The 16,760-nt window shown below is 39.7% G+C and overlaps 1 protein-coding gene across 13 annotated transcripts in view; it reads right to left on the minus strand.

Moving 5' to 3' along the window:
- Positions 1-16,760, minus strand: part of Cadps2 (calcium dependent secretion activator 2) — a 518,996-nt gene that overhangs the window by 399,537 nt on the left and 102,699 nt on the right. The gene's annotated exons all lie outside the window — the stretch shown is intronic.

The raw sequence follows: 16,760 nt of genomic DNA on the forward strand, positions 1-16,760 counted from the left end.
ATCTCTACTGACCCCCACCAGGTACCTCATCCAGTTAGTAAGCTTAATTTAGTGATAATTTTCTAATTTTCTAGTTTGCAGACACAAATAGTTTCTAAACCAATTGATTTGTCTTTACTTTTCATCCATTTCTTTCTAATCTAGAATGTAGCACTGGTTACTAATACTATTATTGTTGTTGTTGTTATTGTTGTTATTGTTTATAATTATTACCATTTTGCAAACACTGGGACTTCACCCATATTAGGCTGATGGCCAGCCAATGACTGTAATACTTTGCCTTCATTTTATTTTTATTTTTTCATTTTGAGATAGCATATCAGTAAGTATTCTAGTTTGGTCAGCAACTTGTGACCCTCTGACTTCAGACTCCTTAGCTAGGATTACACGCCCCATATCAAAGTCCAGCTGTTACTACTACTTTCATCTTTTTAAAAATTAATTAATTAGTTAATTAATTTTTACACTCCATATTTTATCTCGCCACCTCCCCTCCATCCACGCTCCAACTATTCCACATCCCGTATCTCCTCCCCATTTTTCTGTCTTTATGTGGATGTCCTTACACCATACCCCACGTGACCTCTAAACTCCCTGGGGCCTCCAGACTGGAAAGTCCTCTACACTATGTGTATTGGGGATCTCATATCAGCTAGTTTATGCTGCCTGTTTGGTAGTCCAGTGTTTGAGAGATCTCGGGGTGGGGTACATATTAATTGAGACTGCTGGTCCTTCTACAGGATGGCCCTTCTTCTCCTCAGCTTCTTTCAGCCTTCCCTAATTCATCTTATGTGTATATTTTGCCTGCATACCTTTGCATCACATGTGTGCAGTGTCCTCAGAGGCCAGAAGATGGAAGCAGATGCACTGAAACTGGAGTTACAGATAGTTGTGAGTTGCCTTTCTGGTGCTGGGAGTCAAACCAGGGTCCTCTAGAAAAGTAGCCAGTAATCTTAAGCACTGAGCCTTCTCTCTAGACATACTATTACATTTTTAAATCAGTATTTTTACTGCATTTAATTGTATGAATCTTATCAACTGGTATATCTTAATTTACCTACTACTGAAAGATCTACTAGTATTAGAAGAATGCAACTTAAAAGGTTTTTTAAAACATCTCAAATAAATATACCTATGTGATAAAAATCTGTAAATTTTAATTAACTAAATGAAAATAAAATCATGTGTCTTCTAATTTTACAAATGAAATGTTTTGAGTATTGTATTTTAAAATACATTATTCAAAATAAAACAGTTTTTCTTTTGGTAACTCAAGTTTCTGAAGTGATAATCTTCCCAGTCTCCTTTAGAACTTTATAATTAAATTGATTTAAATCTTACAGATTGTTCCACAAAAGAGCAACTTTTAATTTTTACTCTACCTTGTCTTCAGTAAATACTAACAAGCCAGGTTTAAAGGGACCTCTAATCTATGTGCTCCAGCAATGCTTCCCTGTAGCTTAAGCCTTTTCTTTTCATGGGAGCATGACCATTCAGAGCAAAGGTGGCAGGTGCACCCTGCTGATGTCAACCCATCCTCCACCCACAGGAAATTCCATGGGTCCTGAAGATCAAGGCCTTTTATATGTTTATGAATTCGTGTATGGATGTATCAGATAGAACCCAAGAACTTATGATCATGTAATAACTATACTCAACCAAAACATCTCACACAGATGGCAAGATCACCTCTTTTTATGAGCTGCAGGACATTTAGTAACATTACTGTGTATTTGGGAACCAATGGAACAAAGCATGCTGGGAAGTATCAGTGATCAAATTTTTTCAGCAAATGCAAACTTGCCAGATGACAAAGAGAGGACTGGTTCAAAAGATTATTAGATCAGGGGAATTTTTATTGCATATTAATGAATCTCCAGATGTTGGGAGCCAATTTTATTTTGAATTAAAATTTAAATCTCTGGAGATAAATGTTTTTACTGTTTGCTAGCATGGTATTTTGCAGGGAAATAAATTCCTGGTGACAGTAGTATAAGGCAACTTGGAAACATCCGAAGACATTATATAAACGTGTTCTGTTCTGACAGGAATATGTGAAGACATTAACATGAAGAGCTTATTCTGAAAACACTGTAACTAAAATAGCACATTGTTCTGATCCAAAGAACCCTTCCTATGTAGATGCGTGCTTCAGTTCCATATTAAATTATGATAAAATAATGAGTATACTAAGATCCAACTTGCTACTGCCCCATCTGTTCTCAGCTTTTATGGGAAGAAATGAAGTAGAGTGTCACTTATTATTTTTCCTACCACAGCATACCAAGGATTCCAAAGAGTCTAAAGGTCTAGAGAGTTGGTTCTGCAGCTCTGAGCACTCGCCGCTCTTGCAGAGGACCAAGGGTCAGTTTTCAACACCTGCATGGCTCATACCCACTCATAACTCCAGTTCCAGGAGATCTGATCCAGTTCCAGCCTCTTCTGAACTTCTCAGACACCAGACAAGCACATGGAGCACATAGAAACACACATGCAAAACATTCATCAACATAAAATAAAACAAAATTATGATATATTTTTAAAGAGCCTGAGTTTAAGCAAGAATATGTAACTTACTGATAGGTGACTTTTCAGAATAAAGTATCTTATTTTCATCTTTCAGATGGATAAGTTACTAACTCCCAAAGGAGACTAATGAGTCAGACATGGTGGCCCATGACTATAATCCCAACTCTTGGGAAGTGGTGGCAAGAGATCAGGAACTCAGTGTCACCCTTGGTTGTAGGCTCCACAGGGCTAGCCTGGGCTACATGAAATCTTGCCTCACTGAAACAAAACAAACTGAAAAGTTAACTGAAGGACTGAGGATAATGGGCACTTTAGAATGAGTAACCCAACATCATGGAGCTTCATGAATACATGTTAACATGTACAGGCAAGAGCAATGGGCTTGAGAACAATTCAACATAGGAAAAGATGCTAGAACAAAGGCAAATGTTATTTTTCTTACCACAGAAAACTGTGAAACAAAATCTAAATATACAGTTATTTTGATATGGAAAAGTTCAATTCAATTAAGAAGGACTTAGAAAATGAAATGCGTGTGTAGCTGTTAGAACAGTATGAAGGGTTGGATTTATGCAAGTTAGAGTTAAAGAAAATGAAAAGATGTTGAATTGATAAGCATTTGTAATCGTTTTGTTTTGTTTTGTTTTGTTTTGTTGAGACAGGGTTTCTCTGTATAGCTCTGGCTGTCCTGGAAACTCACTGTGTAGACCAGGTTGGCCTTGAACTCAGAAATCCTCCTGCCTCTGCCTCCCAAGTGCTGGGATCAAAGGCGTGCACCACCACTGCCCAGGAGCATTTGTAATCTTAATATATGAATAAATTTCTAAATACTATGACATGTCAGAGTTTCACCATGACATGACCATATAAGTATAAAGAAACTAGCTTGAACTATTTCATTAAACTCCCTACAAACACCAGGCTCTTCAGTTTAAGCCCTAAGAGGAGCCAATAGGCACTGTCCTGTTGTATAACCCTAGGAATACCTTTGCTATTTGCATGTAAAGACACTCCCTAGTAAGAGCCCGGTGTCCTAAGTGTCTGTGATGGCTCAGTGTTGACAACAGACAAAAGGTAACATTTTGAACATCTTTTCAAAATGCTCCACAGGGCAATAGATGTCAGCACTCCAGAAGGCTTATATACACTGGGCACAGTTTAGAACATGGTTATAAGTCTAGTGATTTTGAGTCATTTTTATTATAGCTTCTGTTATAACAAGAGGGAACATGAAAAACTAACTTCTGAAACCAATTTGTAAAGTTATTGAATAGCATCTCATAGTGATGTGTTGAGACATTTGATTGATAGTTGAATTTGGTAAAAACAAAACAAAATCTACTAGCAATAATTACATACTTGTGAACTAAAAGAAACGGAGACAAAACTAATGTTATTGATCAAAGGGAATAAAAGCATAGTTACCACCCACTTGATATGACCTGTACCATGCTTTATTCTAAAATAAAGAGGATCCGGGCTGTAGTGGCGCATGCCTTTAATCCCAGCACTCGGGAGGCAGAGGCAGGCAGATTTCTGAGTTCAAGGCCAGCCTGGTCTACTGAGTGAGTAACAGGACAGCCAGGGCTACACAGAGAAACCCTATCTCAAAAAACCAAAATAAAATAAAATAAAGAGGAAGCTGTGGCTGCAGAGAAAGATTGATGGGGAAAAGGCTTCCTGTACAAGCAGAAGGATCTAAGTTCCACCACCCTCAGTACCGTAAGAGCAAAACAAAACAAAACACGCAGTCTGCCACAGCAACAAGCACTTGTAACCCCTGTACAAAGGAAGCACACAGAGACATCAGGCTACCTGAGACTGACTGGCCAGCCAGGCTCACCCATTCATCAAGCCAAGGTGTCAGTGGGAGACAGTGTCTCAAAAAAAAAAAAAAAAAAAAAAAAAAACCAAGGGTGGGCTCCTGAGGAATGACATGATTGTCCTCTAATCTCTACATGCATGAGCATATATTTGCACATACAACCACAGATGAACACAGAAACACATGCATATACACACAAGCTCACTGAAAAAAATAGAGAGTGTAAAAAAAAGCTAGGTGTTTTCCTCTATATGTTTACATAATTCAACCCAAAGACTGATCAGATGATGCATGAGCCTACCATCTAGCATACCCAGAATTTCCAAAATAATTCCATTTTTCCTACCTGAAGCTCCAAATATATTTTAAAAGTCAACAGCAGTTGACAAAATGACTTCACTATCCAATACTTTTCTAGGAAAGTATCAAATCCACTGTTAGAAACAAACCCAAGGAAAGCTAGGCCCTTTAAACTTCATTAATAACTTCCTTGTAAATTTTAGATATTATCCTGAATTAAAATTTTAGTCTTTCATCTATATGCATTACCATCCTACTGCCATGAAATTATGTTTCTTTTGCTGAAAACTGCCGAGCCTTACTCATTTTTGTATGGCCTGCAGGTTTCAAATAAATGAGTTTCTCAGCTCCTCTGGGTGTGATACATCCAACTTGCAGAAGGAGGAAGGGGTTGAGCTGAAAATAAAGCAAACCTCTAAGAAGTTGAGTTAAAAAAGTAACAGGTATATTGCAATCATTCCTATTATGACAATAAGACTATCTCCACACAGACTGTGAAACAATTAAACAAAAGCAAAGCAGGCTCTGCTGGAGAGCAAAAGCATGGCTTCACAGTAGATGTCAAGCAACAGGGCTATAAGGTAAAACAACACTACCTGGATGTAGCCAAAGGGTAGAGCGAAACATTTCATTCAGGTATAATCTACCTGAACCCCAGCATTTATGCCTCTTAGAATATAAACTGCTGTAGCTTAAATGATCTGTACTGCACATGAACTAGTCACACAGCAAAATGCAAGGGCAGAGCCTACTGGGACCCTAAGGAAAGGAGAATTTGCATATGTTAATTGACCTTTCCCTATGCAAACCTCCAAGAAGTTGAGGTAAAAAAGTAACAGGCAAGTTTGCATCAGAGCTGATGCAAAGAACTAGTGAAGGTCATTCAAATAGTTTTCCACCATGAAAGTCTCTCAGGTCAAACTGATAGGAGCATAGCATCGATGCTTCAGAAACAAACCTTGATCAATACCATGTGCTATGGAGTGGAAGGGACTACCACAAATAAAGAAAAGCAGTGGCCATAATACATTTTTAAAATGCGTTGGTTTTGTTTGTGTTTTGTTTTTTTAAAATTTAGTTTTATTCCTTTAACTTATTTACTTTACATCCTGCTCACTTCACTCCCCCCCCCACTCCCAGTCACCCCCTCTCACAATCCTTCCCCAATCAATTCCTGATTCACCCTCTCTGAGTGGGTGGGGTCCCCATGGTATCCTCTCATCTTGGTACTTCAAGTTTGCCAGACTAGATGCTTCCTCTCGCACTGAGACTAGACAAGGCATCCCAGCTAGAAGACCTTCCCACGTGCAGGCAACAGCTTTGGGGAGTCCCCATTCCAGTTGTTCAGGACTCACATGAAGATCAGGCTACATATCTGCTACATATATGCGGGAAGCTTAGGTCCAGCCTGTGTATGTTCCTTGGTTCAGACTCTGTGAAGCCAAGGGTCGAGGTTAGTTGACTCTGTTGGTCTTCCTGTAGAGTTCCTACTGCTTCGGGACCCACAGTCTCTGTGTCAGTCTGTCTATGTCTCTCCCTCTCAGCAGAATCTAAAAATGCTGGAAGAGGTTTATTTCAGAAGAAAAATAAGATTCCATAGGCCCTTAAAATTCCATAGGGAAAATAACCTTTAGGTGGGTAACTTTAAAGCAAAGAACTCTTGTTTCCTGTGAAGCTGAATAAGACCAAAAACCTAAAATATCAAAAAGGTCATTCTTGCTTCTAAGTGCAGACATCTGTGATCTAAGAAGCCGTGACAAAACCCATGTGGGTCTTGTCCTTTTGCTCATCTCACTATTAACTGTAGGCAACTGCTCGAGATCTAGAAGCCAGTGGTAGAAGAAAAATCATGGCCTGTTTATTCCAAAGAAGCACACTCTTGAAACCAAGGAATGAGCTGTCTGTCCCCAGACAGAAGACAGGATGGGAGACATAAAGCCAGGTGTGTGCATGTTAGCACACAGGTTAGAGAAGAACTGGAACTCTGTTTTAATAAAGGTAGTTACTCCCCAGCTTCTCAAAAGTGCGAAGAGAAAAGACTGCCAACTTCTTACATTCTGTTAAGCAAGAAACCTTGGAATACAGCTCAGGTAGTGTGTCTGAATTTTCAGAAATCATTCAGGGTTTCAAGAAAAAAATATGTCCTGGAAAGTCCTGAAAAAAATATGGAAAAGCCTAATTTCATTAGACTCCACAGTGATCATGGAGATTTATGGGTAATGTAATGGTTTTAATGGATTAACTAAGAATCATGAAGAAATGAGATGGTGGGAAACAGAGAGCTTTCTGGTCCAGGCCGCTATTAATCCAATTGTCACTATTTCTGAAGAAAGCCACTCATCATCATAATTTGATTTTAATATTACATTACCCAATTCTACTCAAATCATATGGTAAATGCTTAAATTTTGCTTGCAAAGGAAGGATCAAAATCTAAATAAGATTAATACTTTAAAATAGAAAACAAACTAGAGCTTATTGAATCTTTATTAAACTAATTCAGTCACAGTTTTGTATTTATCTTGCTGTGTACACATGTGTGTGAATATAATGAATATGTATATACCTATATACACCGACATACATAAGCATTATATACTGTATAATTAGTAAAGTATATACTTATCTATTACTAGCTGGTATATAAAACACATTATTAAAGAGCATATAATTAATGGAGCCAGCAAATGAATAAATTATTAGCTTAAGGAAATAAAAGAAAACAAGGAAATATAATTATATCACATCATATTGTTACTAAAGTTATAATTGCATAAAGGTATATGTACACACATTCATATGTAATTATTTATAGATATATTAGACTAATAAGTTTTTACTTTTAGTGGATCATATAAAAGTTTAGTCATTAAATTGCACATCTCAGATTTAAAAAAAAAAAAAAAATTAGTAAGAAAAGGACGAATGGGAATCAGTAGCATTGCCCAGCACGCACACACAAGGCTGTGGATTCCATCCCAAGCACTACAAAAAGAGAGAAAGAAAGTTTAACAGGCCATACGTAACGGCACGTATCTGTAACTTCTCACTATAGTACTCAGAAGGCTGAAAGAGGAGGCTCATCAAGAGTTGTAAGGAAAGAAGGGATAGTGAAAGTTCTGGGAGAGATGAAGTCTAGGGATGAAGAGGGGGGGAGAGAGGAGGGGAGAGATAAAAGAAGGGAGGGAGGGAAGGAGGGAGGGAGGGAGGGAGGGACGGAAAATAAAAGGAAAAAAGTAGCAATGAGATTTTTTAAATGGAGAGAAATGGACAACTGCTACCAATATCATTAGACTCCCAAAAGCCAGATCCCCATCTGATAATGGAAGAATTCAAAATCAACACTGCTCAGCACTGAAGTATCTTTAAACCCCTCAGACCACCACCATGTAGCACAGAAACAAACAAAACAAGGGAGTGCTAGTGAAGGATGTTATAAAACACATGTTTATACACTTATCCATCGCTCCATCGCAGGCTACCAATTCATCACTGCTCAGGCAAAGATCTCCTCTCTGAGAAAGATAAACACGTCACCTGTGAGGCCCAGCCATAACTGAAGGCAGGACAATAAGCAGGAAATGAAAGAAGCAAGCAAACAGGTGTAATAGAAAGCAAACAGGAGGCATCTTCCTCTATTCACCCCAGAACACTGTGGCTAGAGGCACACTGGTCATCTCTAGGAACCCAAGATACAGCCGAAGTAAAAACTCTCAAATAAACATCCTGGTGGTTTCCCTAGAACAACTCAGCCAGATTCCAAATCAACAAACCTCGTCCATGAGTTGAATATTTCCAAATGGAGTTTGATCTCCTTATTCTTAAACATGCACATAGAATCAATAGAGCCTGGGAATTGAGAACAGCCTCTAACACAGAAGTTTTGTTTTTTTTTTTAAAAAAGCAAAACAAATAGAAAAAGGCAATTTAGAAGAAAACAGCGCAAGCAAGCAGAGAAATCCAAACGATTTCCACTACACTGTCCTTGACAGACTCCACAAGCAAAACCTTGTGTTATGTGAAAAAATATGAAGCATATCACAAGACAAGAATTCAGAGAATTAAAACAAGTGCTATTGAAAATAGGATTAGGGCAGCAGAAATAAGGTACACAATGAAAATGTTGAAAAATAAAAGAATCTCTCCCAAAGTAGAGGAAAATAGATAACAGAAATAAAAGTTTGTGTGTTGGGGAGGGGGGAGGGGGTGGGGCGGAGGGAGAGATAAGAGCTGGCCTGGAAACCAGCTGACAAGGACTTGGGGGGAAGAACTAAATCGGTTACAGCACTAGACAGATACCATTTAGAAATACGAGCCACCTGTAATTTGAAGAAACAGAAAAAAATATAGTTTCCCTGAGCTGGAGAGATGGTTCAGCATTTAACAGCACACAATGTTCTACCAGAGGACCCCAGGTCAGATTGCTCTAAGAACCTCCCTTTGGTGTCCTGACATTTGGCATTAGTAACCTGCTCATCCCTCCACACTGCTTCACTCCAGCGGTTTCCACAACTCAGCTGAGATAGCACATTCCTCAAGATGGTCTGCTCTGGTCTCTAGGGTTGAAGACTCCCTCTGTGTTCCCACATATTGCTATCCGTGTACCATTCACTGAAGACAGTGCCCCAAATTACTTGTTTTGTCTCTTTCATTTGGAAACAGGCTCTTGATTAGAATGACTCTATCCTATTTATAATTGTATCCTTGGCAACCAGTCCAGTAAGCATCATTCCATAAACATTTCACTAATAAGTGCATTTGTTCATTAATCTGAGTAGCATTTATTTAGCACCTGCAGGGCACAAGGCATCTTTTTGGGCATCAGAAGCACGATGGCAAAGAGAGCAGACAAGCTGCTTGTGTAGAGCTTGCATTTCTAGAGGAAGGGACGGAAGATGCAAGCCAATCAAGCTGCAAAACAAAATTGTCCTGATTCTCTTTTCAGCTGGTGTGATAAATAAATACCGTGACCAAGATCAACTTGGAAAAGAGGAGGGGGGGGGATTTATTCACTTTTTTTACATTTCCACATTTTCAGGTCGCAATCTGGCCTTGAAAGAAGTCAGGGAAGAAACTTAAGGCAGGAATCTGGAGGTAGGAACCAGAACATGAAACATGGAGCAGTGCTGCTCACTGACTGGCTTCCTCTGGATAGTTTAGTTACCTATCTTATGTACCCCAGGCTCATCTGTCTAGAGATGGCACCACCCATGGTAGGCTGGTGTATCCTACATCAATTAGCACGTAGGGAAATGACTCACAGGCATGACCACCAGCCAGTCTTATCTGGGCAGTTCTTATATTCAAGTGACCCTTGGTTTCTGTGACATTGACAGCTGGAGTTAAGGATGACACAGGTGCTTAGTGTCACAAAGCAGCGTAAATCAAAACAAGAGACACAGAAAGGGAGAGGAGAAGACAGAAAGAATGTAAGATTGGAGATTATGGTGACCAAGCAGAGCCTATCAGCAGGGCCCAGGGAAGGGAACTAGGTACTAGATGCACTCAGCAGGCATGTCATTAAGTGGGTAAATCTTTCCGCTAAATCATTCCAACCCTCTAGAGCCTCCTTTCCTTCTACTAAACCTAAAGACTGTACACCAAACCCAAAACCACCACGAAGCTCGTACTCTGCGTTTCAAGCCCTGTACTCTGCGCTCAGGTGGGCACATTTTCTTTCTAAGGCACACAGCGTCACCGCTGAGTGGTGCCTTGACAGATATAATCCACCCAAAGGGGCTGTGTGGCTAATTAATACCGTTGGGCTGAGCGTGATCTGGCATGTAACACAGTTCAGATACTCCAGACAACGTGTTCTTCAGAGCTGGCTTTAGAAGGCTCACAGTCCTGTTTTGACTTCGGGGGAAAATCAGGGCTTTAAGTTGGAAAGTGCATCTGATTCTATTTAGTCATTTTCGGCTGATGAGAACTGATTAAATAGACGGGTCATGGAGAATCTGAGTCACCTTACATCTCTTGCTGCTGACCTTTTATAAAGTAAGTTAATATACACATCCTAGATGCTGAATGTGGGTAGCAATCAGCCAACATGGTGCCTGTGAGACAGGAATGGCCGCAAGACAGAAGACAGAATGACTCCTGATTTCTTAGCTTCTCTCCTGCTCAAAGCATGGCAGGTGCTCTACCCCAGCTTCCTGCTGTCCTGCACCTTAAGTACCGGCAATCCTTCATGCAAGATGATGACAGTGATAACCCACCATAGCAAATCAGGAATTCCAACTTCTCCCTTGGTCATGGAGCAAACTGTTCTCCTTTGATGACCAGTGTTGACTCTTTTCTGATGACTAGCCCAAGCCCCAACAGCTTTGCCAGTATCCTCAGCCAGTTTTATTTCTACGCCAGCTGTACTCCACCTGTGGGTTGCAACCCCTTTGGCCAACCTCTATCTCCAGAAATATTTGCATTACAATCCATAACCATAGCAAAATTACAGTCATGAGATAGAAACTAAAATAATTTTATGGTCCAGGGTCACCACGCCATGAGGAACTGTATTAAAGGGTCACAGCATTAGGAAGGTTGAGAAACAATGTTCTACATTCTCTATCAAAGGCAAGCACCCAACCTAAAATATGACTGGGACATGGATGCCTGGCCCCTGGGAGATAGCAGAATCATTAGGAACTCACGAATAACAAATGCCCAGGCCCTCTGCAGAAGGACCATGAACTGACTTCTGTACCCAAGTTCTTCCTATAGCATCCACTTCACTGAAAGCAACACAATGTTAAATTTCAACCACCTCTTTATAATATTTCTTACATTAAAGATTACCAACTTGTAATTTATTGCCACATCTTTCATTCATATATATATATATATATATATATATATATATATATATATATACACACACACACACACACACACACACACACACACACACACACACATATACATACTGAACTAGATTAAAAACAAAATAGTTTAAGTGGCAGCTATCAGTAATTGAGTGTCAGTTGAAATGCTGTCATCAAATCCTCAAAACTAACCATGAAGGTAATTTTATTCATTTCTCTTTAGGGTTGAATAGAAGTCCAGTCATGTATAGGACGCTCCCAAGGTCACAGAGAGCTAGGTGGTTGTACAGCCAATAGGCAAACCTCACGTCTGTTTGATTTCCAGAGTAAGTCTATTTATTGGGTCTGCAAAGAGACAACAGACAGAAAGTTATTTTTTAAAATTATTTCAACCACAGCATTGTATCTATATAGACTAGCATTCACCTGTAATTTTTTTATGGTTATTTTTAAAATTTCTCCATCTTTAGGGCCAGTGAGATGGTTGAGTGATCACTCAAGCCTGATGATCTGAGCATCATCCTTTGAAAGAACTGACGTCCACAAATTTTCTATCAATCTCCACAGTGTGTCCTGCCTTCCCCAGCACAAAGCAAATGCATGTAATACAAATTTAAAAATAGTTTCTACAACTCTAATCACTTTTCCAATATACCACTGAGTTCACCCTCCTCAGACAATACAATACTGCGTCTGAGCTCTGAACACCATGTTCGCTGGACCAGAGAGTAGGAAACAGAGGGCAATTGTTTACTCTGCTTCCCTTTCAACAGCACATGAAGGGTTCCACGCAGGAAAGCATGTCATTTCATGCCAACATTATTTCGAAATGTCATCATGCTAACACCTAAGAGAAGGTGTTAGTGAGGCTGTCTGCCATCAGGAGAGACGGCGAAGCCCAGACAAGGGCTATTTGCAGAGCTTTTAATAAAACTACAGAACACAGAACTGCTGGGAGATGTGCATTAGCACAGGATGCCATCGGAGCTGTCAGAGCAAAGGGAGGCAGGCGACAACAGTTCATGCCCTGTGGCAGAACTGACCTCAAACTCCAGCTCTGCCTCCCCTTGTTGCTGGGGAAATAATGCAAATTCTGGGACTCTTACAGCTTTGTTTCCCAGGTGTGAAGCCCTGCAATACTGATTCTATAGGACTGATATGAGATCAACATGAATTAGTACATATGATAAAGACAAGAATTTTTTTTTTTTTTTTACAAATACCAGAACTGAATTAGCTACTTAGTTAAAAAAAAAAAAAAAAAAATCATTAGGCCTTACAAACTTTAGGAAGGATCACAAGGACAACACCTGCCAAAGCCACTGTTAATACAGTCAAGTGCATATTGTTTTGTAGCAGATACTTCCAGATACTTTACTTGTGTCTATACATACTCTGTCATGTCAAGCCATGGCCACCAGAGAATTAAGAATTCCTCCTTTCAAAATACTTCCTGTTTTAGTCACAAAGCTAAGAAATGTTTGTTTGGTTTTTTTGGTTGTTGTTGTTGTTGTTGTTGTTGTTTGTTTTTTGGTTTACTTATATTAACCTGAAAATTCTCTGAAGTCCACTTTAGCAGTATCAGTTATGGGTTCTATCTCCTGGAGCAGGCATTGAATCTGATCAATAAATGGCCAAGGCGCTTAGATAGGTCATGAAACGTAACGGAAATCCTACTACTGTTACTCTGTAAAGAAGTATAAAATGACTCCCAATGAATGAACTATTATTATAGTGAGAGATCAGGGCCTCACCCAGCCTTCATCAATGAGGCTTCTTCTTCCAGTATACAGCAATTAACACAGAGGTCCATAACCGGACCATGTGCAGAGATGGAGACATGGAGCACTCAGGTCTAAATGGGATGTCTTTATCAGACCCTGTTCCTCAAGGCTCAGGGATTTAGGTAGAAGAAACAGAAGAAAGATTGTTTAAAAAACAAAACAAACAAAAAAACAAACAAACAAAAAAAAAACATCAGAGATGGTGAATGATTGCCCAGGAAACCCAGTCTTCCAGACACAACAGTACTGATAAGCCTATGAACTCACAGAGAATGTGACAACACACACAAACCCTGCCCAAGTTCAAGCCAGATAAAATCCAAGCAACTGATAAGGAAAAGTGACACAAAGTCCCACCCCTAACCTAGAAGTCATTTGCAAATGATGGTTGCTTGGGAAGGGACCATCCATCAGTGTTCTCCAATAGAACGACACCAGCTGTATCAACCACCCTCCAATGCAGATCCTCTTGCCCCAAGGCCAACACAGAATGGACCCCATGTTATCTCCATACTTTCTGTTTTGATATTTTTTTTCTTCTATGTTTTGTTTTGATCTGGCAGGGGGCGGGATTTTTGAGGAGGGAAGAGAGAGAACATGCAGTTTGAATGAGTAAGAAGGTGGGGAGAGGAAAAATACAATCAAAATACATAGAAATCTTAAATGATGTCAGCGTCACTGGCCATAGTTCATGAACAAAAAAGTGAGAAAGCCAGGCATTCAGGAAAGTGCCCACATGGATGGATGAAAGATCCAAGCTCAACCTTTCTGCTTTGAAATACTATGCTGACCTAACCCCTCATTTCCTTGGAGACTACAGTCATGCCAACTGTGGAGCTTTTGAGGAAAGTTGAGCTTCCCAGCTGGAAAGGGATTAGCACCTTATTATTTCTGAAAAGAAAAAGTCAATAGCAGAGAGGAGCTTTGCAGAGCCTGCAGTTAGACTGACAAAGGCCTTCATTCTGCACAGCTGGCCTGTGCACTGGGCCTTTCTCTCATTCCCTCAGACCTAGGCCTGGATAGTGTGTAAATAACTTTAGAAATTGTAAATTCCTAGTTCCAGGAAGCTGTGATAAAACATGACTGACAGCAGAGCCCATCTCTCATGCGAGGTGTCTCAGATTGTGAGTCTTTTCTCCAGGTTGGAATGCCCAAGGCTGGAGAAAGCATCTTTCAGAGGAACTTAAATGATCGTCACTTTAAAAAAAAATTAAAGATCCAAATTATGAAACCTCCCTGCATCTGACCTGCTGCCTCTCATCTGTCACTTCACTGGGGACACAACAGATCTACATCCCTCTTTGTCCGCCATTCTAGAAAAATAGGATCAGGTGGCAGAGATGGAGAAAATCAATTTCTGGTCTTCAGTCTTATATATACAACTTCTGTTACAGCCTGCAGTAAAGTGTAGATCACAAATTAACAAAGGGAAACTTGGCCACTAAAGCCAAATCTCTCCACAGTGAGAAGAGGGTTGAAATCTGATGCCTTCAAGTTTCTCTAATGACTGACTTGGCTCAGCCAGATCAACACCTTACAGAAAAAAATAGCTGACATCATCAAGTCCAAATCCAGGGTCATAACCTGTACTTCCCATGTACTGCCAAAGAATACCAGGAGAATAGTGAAAATAACTGAAACATTCACTGGTACCTATATCAGAAATATATAGCAAAAGCATAGAAATCTAAGTAAGATCATCCTGTTAGGCAAATAGCAATTAAAACTTCCCAGCATTTCTAATTTTTTTTTTTTTTAAAAAAGCAAATCAATGATTGTTTACTGTTAAGGTCGATAGGAATCTGACAAGGTTTTAGAAATGAGGAAGGCTTAACCACTCAACCAAACACTAGTAGTGATTTTAAAGTGCTATTGGACATAGTAGATTCTGATTTGACATGATATTGAAGACAAGATGCCTAAAGTGAAAGCAATGTCTTCAGGGTTTTTATTGGAGAGATATAAAGCACATGCTGTTTTAAATTTTTTCTTCTTATATTTTTGGTTGTGAGCCTAGCCTTTAATGGCTAAGCCATCTCTCCAGCCACTATTGCATATGCCAGCAAGATCTTGCTTAAAGAACACTGATATAGGTATCTCTGTGAGGCTATGCCAATGCCTGGCAAATATAGAAGTGGATACCCACAGTCATCTATATGCCAGAACACAGAGACCTCAATGGAGGAGCTAGAGAAATTACCCAAGGAACTGAAGGGGTCTGCAACCCTATAAGTGGAACAACAATATGAACTAATCAGTACCCCCCAGAGCTTGTGTCTCTAGCTGCATATATAGCAGAAGATGGCATATTCAGCCGTCATTGGGAAGAGCAGCCCCTTGGTCTTGCAAACTGTATATGCCCCAGACAGGGGAATGCCAGGGCCAAGAAGTGGGAGTGGGTGGGCAGGGGAGGAGGGTGGGGGGAGGGTATAGGGGACATTCGGGATAGCATTTGAAATGTAAATGAAGAAAATATCTAATAAAATAAGTTTAAAAAAAGAAAGAATACTTCTGGACCTCATTTTTGTAAAAAAATTTTTTTCTTCTTATATCTGAAGCAAATCATATTGTAGATAATTATATAATTACAGTCCCTTAGGAAGCCCTATGTTTGAGCGTATAAGGCAAATATTTTTTCTTCTTCTGTATTACATTTCAGTTCTGAAAAGCCCCAAAGAGCTCAGACATCTACTGTCACAAGACTGCACAAAGGAGGTGTTTTGCTCTATAAAGAAAGCCCAGACGACGAATGACATCAGAGCCTCAGAGCGCATCAGGCATATTGGGAAATGTTGATAACCTCAAAGGCAGGAAAAGCTGCTAAGTACCACTGTCAAAAGCCATCCTGGTAGCTAAATATTTCTAGGTCACAGCAAGGCTGCTACTCCCACAGCACTGGCGGACAACAGTGGTGTATGCTCAACATGGGGCGCACACCTAAAGAATTTTTGAGAGCTGAATGAGCTATACACTCTGATGTGACTCCCTCCTGTTTCATTAGCATGACCCTCGGGACAGTTCAGCTTAGCTTACTGGACATTCTTACTGCTCTGCCAAAGAGAAAAGCATGTTAAAAAAATAGCTACAATTTAGATTCTAAATCTCATCTCTCTCATAGTAAAGGTCTTTGACAATACTGTTTCTTTAAATTAGTGACAGGGCAGAGGTATCTGTACCTTAGGTAGGCAATCTGGAACCACACTTCATTATAGAATAATTTTGAGGACACCCTGAAAGTTCAGGCCAAAGGATTGGTGATATTTCTGTACCTATCTCTGTTAGTTCATCTAAGATCCATCACTTCTCATCCTTTATTTTTTACCTTATCTCCCTCTAAAACCATTTTACATAAAAAAAAAATAATCTTCTGGAAATGACATTCACCCACCTGTCAGTCAGTATTTTCAATTCTCTCTCAAACAAATAAACACAAACAAACAAACGAAAAACCAAACTAAACAGTTCCTGATAGTGCAGATTTATTCACTAGGGGCTTAAATA

This window comes from Mus pahari, chromosome 2, assembly GCF_900095145.1.
Source record: "Mus pahari chromosome 2, PAHARI_EIJ_v1.1, whole genome shotgun sequence".
Lineage (NCBI taxonomy): Eukaryota > Metazoa > Chordata > Mammalia > Rodentia > Muridae > Mus > Mus pahari.